General features: G+C 46.1%; 2 long non-coding RNA genes across 2 annotated transcripts; both read left to right on the top strand.

Annotated features, from left to right (window-relative positions):
* Positions 1-3,729: 3,729 nt before the first annotated feature.
* Positions 3,730-4,271, top strand: LOC121835290. Its single transcript, XR_006077532.1, has 3 exons — positions 3,730-3,865; positions 3,959-4,109; positions 4,181-4,271. It is a non-coding gene; the product is annotated as an uncharacterized LOC121835290 (long non-coding RNA).
* A 7-nt stretch (positions 4,272-4,278) lies between these two features.
* LOC115331476 lies at positions 4,279-5,375 on the top strand. Its single transcript, XR_005714755.2, has 3 exons — positions 4,279-4,315; positions 4,439-4,609; positions 5,262-5,375. It is a non-coding gene; the product is annotated as an uncharacterized LOC115331476 (long non-coding RNA).
* Positions 5,376-8,175: the final 2,800 nt, after the last annotated feature.

Below are 8,175 nucleotides of genomic sequence, written 5' to 3'. Positions count from 1 at the left end.
ACTATACATCAGCGGAACACTTCAAATCTTTTCACATGGAAAGGTCAATTTCAGAAGCGTCAATTTTGAAGTTTGATACCCAGACTTTTCTTTTTAGCATGCAATAAACGGTCCGTTGGTGACACGATTAAAGAAAGACGTAAAACATAGCATGAAACTAGCCGACTTTATAACTCGCCCATGCCGTCAAACACAAACTTGCCCAAACCGAACAGTTCAAACAAATGGGCTATGTCCCCAGGAGTGTCACGTGATTGTAACAAGTCGGACAAGAAACTAGTTTTCTTCGTCGCCTGGGTTCTACAATCTAAAGTGGCCCTTTGACGCCGGCGTCTGCCGCTGTATCCACGTGAATATCATTCGCGGGATCGCCGTGGTAGGTCGACGTCGTCCCAATCACAATATCTCCACTCCTCGTCGAAACCACGCTGCTCGTATTTTTTCGCCGAGAACGAGCGGCGCAATCGTACACATTGCAACGGCTTTGTCCCAGTCACGATATCTCTACTCGTCGTCGAAAACGCACCGCTCGATTTCTCGGGCGCACGATCGAGTACGAGTGGCACAGTTCTTCACACTGTACGTTCAACTACGTCCGACAGGCGTAACGTAGTTTCGCTTTGGCCAGCTCGAACACTCACGACGACGACGCGCATTTGACGAAGCAATGTAGTGCTTGCACACACTGTTCTGTGCACAAAAAACACGAAACAATTACATGTCTCGGCTGATTTGAGGGCGTTTAACTTCGTAGAGTGTGACACGTGTACATTAGAGCACTATATAGCTCTTACGGAGCAGAGTAGCGCAATCTTTTGATCCGCGTGTTTCGCCGACAACATGGCCGACAGAGTCATGTTGTTGGCGGAACCCTGAGTTCCACGAGTCACGTGGTACTCAGGGTTCCAGGAGGCGGCCCGCCCTATGGGAGAATACAAAGAGATCGACTCAACAACACGGCTGATTAAAAAATAAGCGCCAAGTTCACACTTTTCAAAACTAGTCTGTCGTGGAGTTGGTGAAACACTAAACACTTTATCAAAGTCTTCATACTATCGGATGCGTGTGAAAATTTTGGGAAGGCAATTTCCAAGGAATGGCGTTTGAAGCAGACGATTTTTGTACGCAGCGGAGATGGACTTCTTGGGTTGGCCGGAGCGGGTCACGTGGACGGTGAGACGTCTCCGTGACGTCGCCGCGTCGTCTGCTCCGTGATGCCGCTCGGGCAACTTTTAAAAAAAATTACGCCCTTACATAGCACGCAACTTAGCGCAAATTATTCTAAAATGTTCCTTTATTATGTCAAAAACTGTTGACGTTCCGTACATCCCCACAATATTGAAGAAACAGCGATTTTCTCACGTTCCGCATGCATTTCTGATCGAAGTTGGAACCCCCGGGCGTTCGCCGCTACACTCTAAATCAGGTTACTCATGTTGTTACTGATGCGCACACTGTTACTCATGGTAATGAGTAACAAAATCAAACCTCTTTTTGTGATTTATTTCCGAAGCACTGGCATAGATAGCTGCCTCATGAGTAACACGTGAAAAACGAGAGCTTCATGGGTAACGAAGCGCTTCACTCGCGAATCGTTATACCCATGCTTTCGCATTGTTCCTCATGCGGACCACGAAGACCTGCAAAATGTAATGCCGCTAAATCTAGCTTTTCGCGAAAAGTCGTCTACGAACAAAGAGCAGCCATGGAAGCAAAAAATAAAATAAAGAAAATAACACGGGTGCCGGGAAGCGAAACTCTCCGAGAAGGGGACGTTTGTTTGCTATAATTTTTGGAGACCGGGGACCGCTGCGGCGGGCATAACTTTTTCAAGGAAGGTGAGTACGAAGCGGCATAATCCTTGGATTCGCTTTTGTTATTCTGACCTCGGTATATCCATACAGACACTCCTCTGACAGGGCAGCCTGTACAATGTCAGTCAGGCCAGGCCTAACGAACACCGACCTCGGCGGCACCACTCGCGGCTCCTGCGCGTCCCTGGACTGCTTGTGTGGGGCTTTTGTGACCCGTGAGGACGCATTTGGATATGCGGACTGTCCGGCCGGTTGGTGCTTGATTTGTGGCCATCCACCAGCACAGCACGGGGCTTTAGGTGAGTCAGTTTGTGGAAACAGGGCTGGTCTTGACCGCGTCTCACGTTGCTGCGCTCAGACTCTGTCCCGGAGCGCGCGCGTTCGGCCGGCGCACGATTCACTGAGCGGACAGGAGCACCTTCGGCGAACGAAACCCGAGTGCGCTCCCGATGTACTTATTTCCATTAGGAGCACGAGTGGCTTTTCGAGCTCAGTGACGACGCTTTCGCCTCATCTGTTTCGCTATTCTTTTGGCTGGTTTTGGTTAGAGCTCAAGCTTCTTGATCTGTCGTGCCTACGCAGCGCCAAGAGCCGACTCAGCGCGCTCCGTCGGCATCGTCACGACACGCTGGCGAAAGCCAAGCAGTCTATAGTCCGGCGCCTCGGTGCAGCCAGCGTGCTTCGTCGTCTACCGGCGGCTTGCTAGCGTGACGTAGCAATGGCCTAAATGATATAGGTTAATAATTGCTCTGTCTGGAAACTTTTTAAATTTAATCTTGTATAAGCCTTTTTCTTTTCAATACATCTGATCCTGTTATGAAAACTAAAGTATTGAGTAACTCCACATCGCCTTTTTTAAAACTTCGCTTTATTTTATACCTTTTTTTCGGCCAGCTCTACTATTTTTGCACCACTAAATTTTATAGAAAATATGTTGCTCCGTGTATCGCTCTAATCAGGCCTGGTTTGTATTATATCCTGTGAATGTTCCCGGCTCTTATTCGTCACACTCAGTTTTCAACAAAATTAATAACTCCATTCTTTCATTCTTAATAACTCCTTGAAATGAGGCCTAAAATATTTTTATGTTCGTTGAGGTTTTTGATACACGACCACAACAAATAGCCAAACATATACGAATGGCGTAAACATCAAACAGGGACTGAATAAAAAAAAATATTAGGTTTCAGCTTATCCCTTGATATGTGTATAATATCCAATGCTTATAGCTCTGTGCAGAACCATTCCACGTACTTAATTTTTCATTTGGTTAAGAGAGTGAATCCTGAGCGGCTTGCAGATATCGAAATTCGAAAGTAATCTTAAGCAAACGGGATAATTTCCTGACTTATTCCAAGTACCTCCTTCCATTACATTAATGAAAACAAAAAACTTGAGTAGAATGAGAGAAACTTGATTCAAGGATAGCGTTTGGTTTGCGATGAAACCACTCTTTCATATACAACCTGTGACTGATAAATACGAATATCTATTTATTTGCAGGAGAGGCAGTGCATATATGCAGGAATACAGCTTTAGTCCTTCAAAATAATTTTCCCCATGGTTGCGGATTTCTGGCAACGCGTGCCTCGCATACTTTGAGTGAAGGCAGCCTGTGGGGTGTGGTTGAGTTCAGCATTCACATTATGTTGTATGTCAGCAGTGTCCGAACTCCGTTGTCTTTTCAAGCGTTTCTTCGAGCGTAGGAAAAGGGCAAATAATTCTTGAGCAAGGGGGAAGGGGGGTGGGTGATGAAGAAATAATTCATTTGCTGTATTTCCGTATGTATCGATCACCGAAATTATTGATCACCGGATTCATGCGCCGTATTTATTGGTTACAAGTTTGATATTGCAAAGCTGTTAAAGAAAAGTGTTCTAGTTTTGCTGCACTTCTTTTCGTAGAGTGAAAACAGTCTCGTTAAGGAGGCCAATACGGCACTTAGAAGAGTGCAATATTCATTGCTTGGGTCAACTTTGGCACAAAAATACCCGGACATGCTTTGGGACCGACCGAAACCTGGGACCAAGCTCTCAACGAGACGTCTCTGGGTAAATACATTTTCAACTGTTCAATTACCACTGCCCCGTGCTTCGAATGGTATCAGGGAGGGTTCCTAAAACATCTGTTTTGACTTCTGGCAGAGTGTATTCATGTGCCGGTTAACAGCGAGGCGAAAGATGAGGTACGCACGAGAAAAAAAAAGACAAGGCGCAGGCAAACAATGGAGCGGATCAGTATGATATAGACACTCTAGCGCAGCAGTCCACCCCAGATGCTCTCAAGGAACTGGAGGTAAATTTGTCTTCTGGCTCTCTTATGTGCATTCCAGCATTCAATGCCTCACACCCCCCTCCCTCTTTCAGTCCATCGACTCTGCTGTCAAGTGCCCAGCCTCAGTAAATGTGCCATATGTAGTCAAGCTCCTCAAAGTGACATTTGAAGAGAGGAAAGGCACCGTTTTGGACAAACTTCCAGTCTACTTCTTGAATGCTGAATGCGTAAGTGAGCATTTTGTATTTCATTCTAGTACGCACGCCGACCAAATCATACAGGCTGCTCTTTTTAAAGCACTGTTGACTATGTTTACCGTAAGAATGAACTTTGTCTACTCTCTTGGATAGCTGCTGGCAGAATGCGAGCTGCACTTCGCCATGAGTTTTACAAGCATGAAAGGCGTGTGCACCAGCATACTGGAGGGCTTCGGCAAGGATCACGGGATACGCCAAGCAACACTGATGGACGTTCAAGCCTTTCTGCGGTCAAGATCATCCCGCGATGATGCTTTGAGCACGGTCAGTCAAATTTACTAATAAGATAAACGCTTCATGTAATGGCCATGTTAGAAACACGGTATTAGGAACAAGCATTTTTTATGGGAGCTTGCATTGACATGAAATTTAATACAATCCTCGTTGCGTTTTAAAAATAGCTGCGCGACTACATTCCCGCAGAGTGCTCGGTGGACAAACCAGCGTGATGTACGAAATGAATTCAATGAATCAAAAGATCGCAAATATGCTTAGCGTGAAAATGAAGTGTGCATTGGGATACTGAGCACGACCATTTACCTGTCCAGTCATGCTCAGTCTCCCATGAGAGACATCATTTTTATGTCTAGGCATACCTGCGGCATTGTCATTCGTCAGATGTCTTTCATGGACCACGGTAATAGACTTACCCAGTGCTCGGCAGGGAAGTATAGTCGCGTAGATACTTTTTAAGACTGTGGGTTCAAAGCTATCATACTGACATTTTGCTTTTTGCTCAGTGATAATACCGCCCATAACTCGGCCATTTGACTACCCAAAAAGCAATGCTCTTTAACTGACTTCGAATCAAAATAATTAAATTTAAGCCCACATTGACGCTGAGCGCAGCTATAGAGTGAGAGCGTGAAGATGGGTAGCAGCTATTTTATTAGAGCTTTGGGCACTTTGTTTCCAGGAAGACGTTCCGACAGTTGAGGGAGGATGCCCAGGACCGAAAGCCTTTCTGGGGTCCAAAACAAAGGGTATTCTCTGTCCCGGAAGCAGTCCTCAGGTGGTCAACTTACCAAGCACCTGCTCCGACCTCAAGGCGTCTGACCTTCTGCTGGGTGTTTATTATATTTTGAACTTGAGCTATCCATCTTCCTATGGGCAGCTTTTAGGTTTTTTGCAAACATTCATTGTAAAACGGGGGTCAAGGTTCGACAGAGGTTACCAATCAGCTCGCCTCTGCTCCCTGGTAAGTGCTTGCAAACAGTATTTGAAGTAGCTTAACAAATTGAGCGCTATTCTGGTTCTTGACAAGAGTACAGATCTTCCTCCTTTGCAAAATTTTCTAGTACTTTTATTTCAAAGTTCGTTTGAGTAAAATAGGGTGTAGTTCTAAGTTAGAAATTGCGACAAGCATATCATCCCGAGATGTGATAAAATTTGTTTGGAATAAAGTTCTTTCAAGTTGAGTATTGCTTCTGTCATGCCAAACAGTTATTTTTGCCCTTCCAGCAAGCCGGTCTGGCACCTGGGAGGTTGTTGGCGAATAGATTTCATCCCGCTGCTCTGCATTCACTATAAAGTTGCCATCGAACCGCCAGGCAACTTGCTGCGTCCCCATTTCCAGTTTATTTGGAGAGCAAGCTATAAGAATTTCGTCATCATTGCGGTTGAGGATCACGCGTCATCTTTAAATGATAGGTATATTAATTCCCAGGTCCGGTGGGCAAGCTGACAGCATGCCGAACCCAGTAGCACCGTCACAAGAGCTCGGGGATCAGCGCTGCTCTTAAATCCAGGCCTGCAAGAAACATTCAAAGGCGGGAAAATTTTCTCGCCACTCTTTCACTGGTCCCCCTCGCACGTAGGGGGGGGGGGGGGGGGGGAGTGGTGAGGAGGTTTTAAACATAGGAAACCGTTTTTGTTCATGGGATGGGTAACGTCCTGCTACTCATGGGATGAGTAACGTTCGCATGAGTACCATAATTACGCATAAATCAAGCGGCACAAAAGATGCACTTTTGTGCCGCATGTCATGAGTAATCACATTTAGAGTGTAGTCGCTGAAAGATGGCGGTCTAGTATGCGCTACTCTTAAAGCGCGCGTGTGTATGAAGGCACTCTACGCTACTCTGCTCCGAAGGAGCTATATAGTGCTCTAGTGTACATAAGTTTCTTTTCGCCACGGAGGCCAAATAAAACGAGATGCGGTACTTTTTCTAGGCGCCATAACGTGCAGATCGATCTATCTTACGTTTGGTTTTCGACATATCTTTTTCTGTGTTCTGCCAAGAAAAACTTAAGAGCCACACGTGCTCATTCTTGCTCATTGAAACATACGCAAGAAGCTGGTCAACCGGAAGTTATTTCGGTCACAGGAAGTTCCGCCATTGCTTGCTTATGTTTATCTTGGAATACCATGCATAGTGTGTTGCGATTAGGAGTGTGGCAGGTTTAGGATTATAAACTTTTCATTATAAGCTCGACCACTGATCCCAACTAAGTATTCTTAATCCAAAATTTATATTGAACTGAAATATATTACCAGATTCCCCACTTGCTGCTGCAAACTCTGTCAAGTGGTCACGACCGCTAATGTCTATTGCATTTGCTGGATTGCGCTTCCCCGCTCCGCGAGTGCGGCCACCGGACGGCCATCTTTCATGTCGAAAAACCGTCTTTTTGGAGCGTTGCCGAGGATTTAGGCAGCGAGCTGAAAACACGATTTCTACACTTTCGTTGTCATTCACCGAAGAAGCTTTTTTAAAACCTTGCCTAAACGGTGAGACTTGCCTTTCAGAACACTTGGAATGTTCTACGAAAGCGCAGCGCCGCAGAAAAAAGGCACAGCTCGTCGAAAGCAAGTTCCGCCGGCCTCGCGGCGTTACCAAAGCTTCCTTGGTACGCTGACGTGCTGCGTCTCCGCTGAAATGCTGCGCTGAAGTGCTGCGTTTGCACGCTTGGATACGGATCAAGAATCGACACCGCGGCAAGGTTTTAAAGCTGTGCCACGCGTGTCTTTGCATCATACATCGGCCACGAATTAAGTTCTGGATCGTCCAGCTGTTCCGGCAAGTTGCCATCAATAATGGAAAAAAAAACACGTGGTTGCTATTAGGTACTATTAACCATGAATATGGTCTATATGTATACTCGAATGGATCACATGGCAGCACAAATAGAGCAACGCTGTGGAGCAAGGTATGTTTTCGAACACAAAAGTATGAAACGGCGAGATCGAAAATTTCTTGAAACGCGACCCATTTTGTCGTGTACATTTTGTCGCCTAACCCACCGCCATACCCTCGTCCCCCTCTTTTGTCGCCAGTGGATCAAGCTCGTTTCTGGACCGCGAGTGCCGCAAGTTACAAATACAGTCGTTAGAGTACAGTAAAACGCTGCTCCCGAGGCACATACGTCTTCCCGCACATTGCATTCGCGAAATACATACACATGGCGTCGATCCTTGATCGGTATCCAAGCGTGCGAAGGCACGGAGATGCAGCATTTCGGCGTGCCAAGGAAGCTTTGATCACGCTGTGAGACCGGCGAAACTTGCTTTCAACGGGCTGTGCTTTTTTCCTGGGGCGCTGCTCTTTCGTAAAAATGTTTACAGGCTCTCAAAAACAAATCTCATTGTTTACGAAAAGTAAAAAAAAAAAAAGAAAAAATTTCAGCGAATGATGACGAATGAGTAGAAACCGTATCTTCAGCTCGCTGCCGCCAGCCTCCACAACGCTCTAAAAAGGTAATTTTTGACATGCAAGATGGTCGTCCGGTGGTCGCACTTGCGGCTGCAGCGCACCAAGCGGTATGCGCGATCGAGCAAATTGAGAGGTCAGTGGCCACGACAGTTCAAGATACCTTCTCGGGGTCATTCT

Source organism: Ixodes scapularis, unplaced genomic scaffold (genome assembly GCF_016920785.2).
Source record: "Ixodes scapularis isolate PalLabHiFi unplaced genomic scaffold, ASM1692078v2 PGA_scaffold12__126_contigs__length_90152505, whole genome shotgun sequence".
In the NCBI taxonomy this organism is placed as follows: Eukaryota; Metazoa; Arthropoda; class Arachnida; order Ixodida; family Ixodidae; genus Ixodes; species Ixodes scapularis.
The sequence above is the reverse complement of the archived record's forward strand: the minus strand, read 5'-3'. Positions and strand labels throughout refer to the sequence as shown.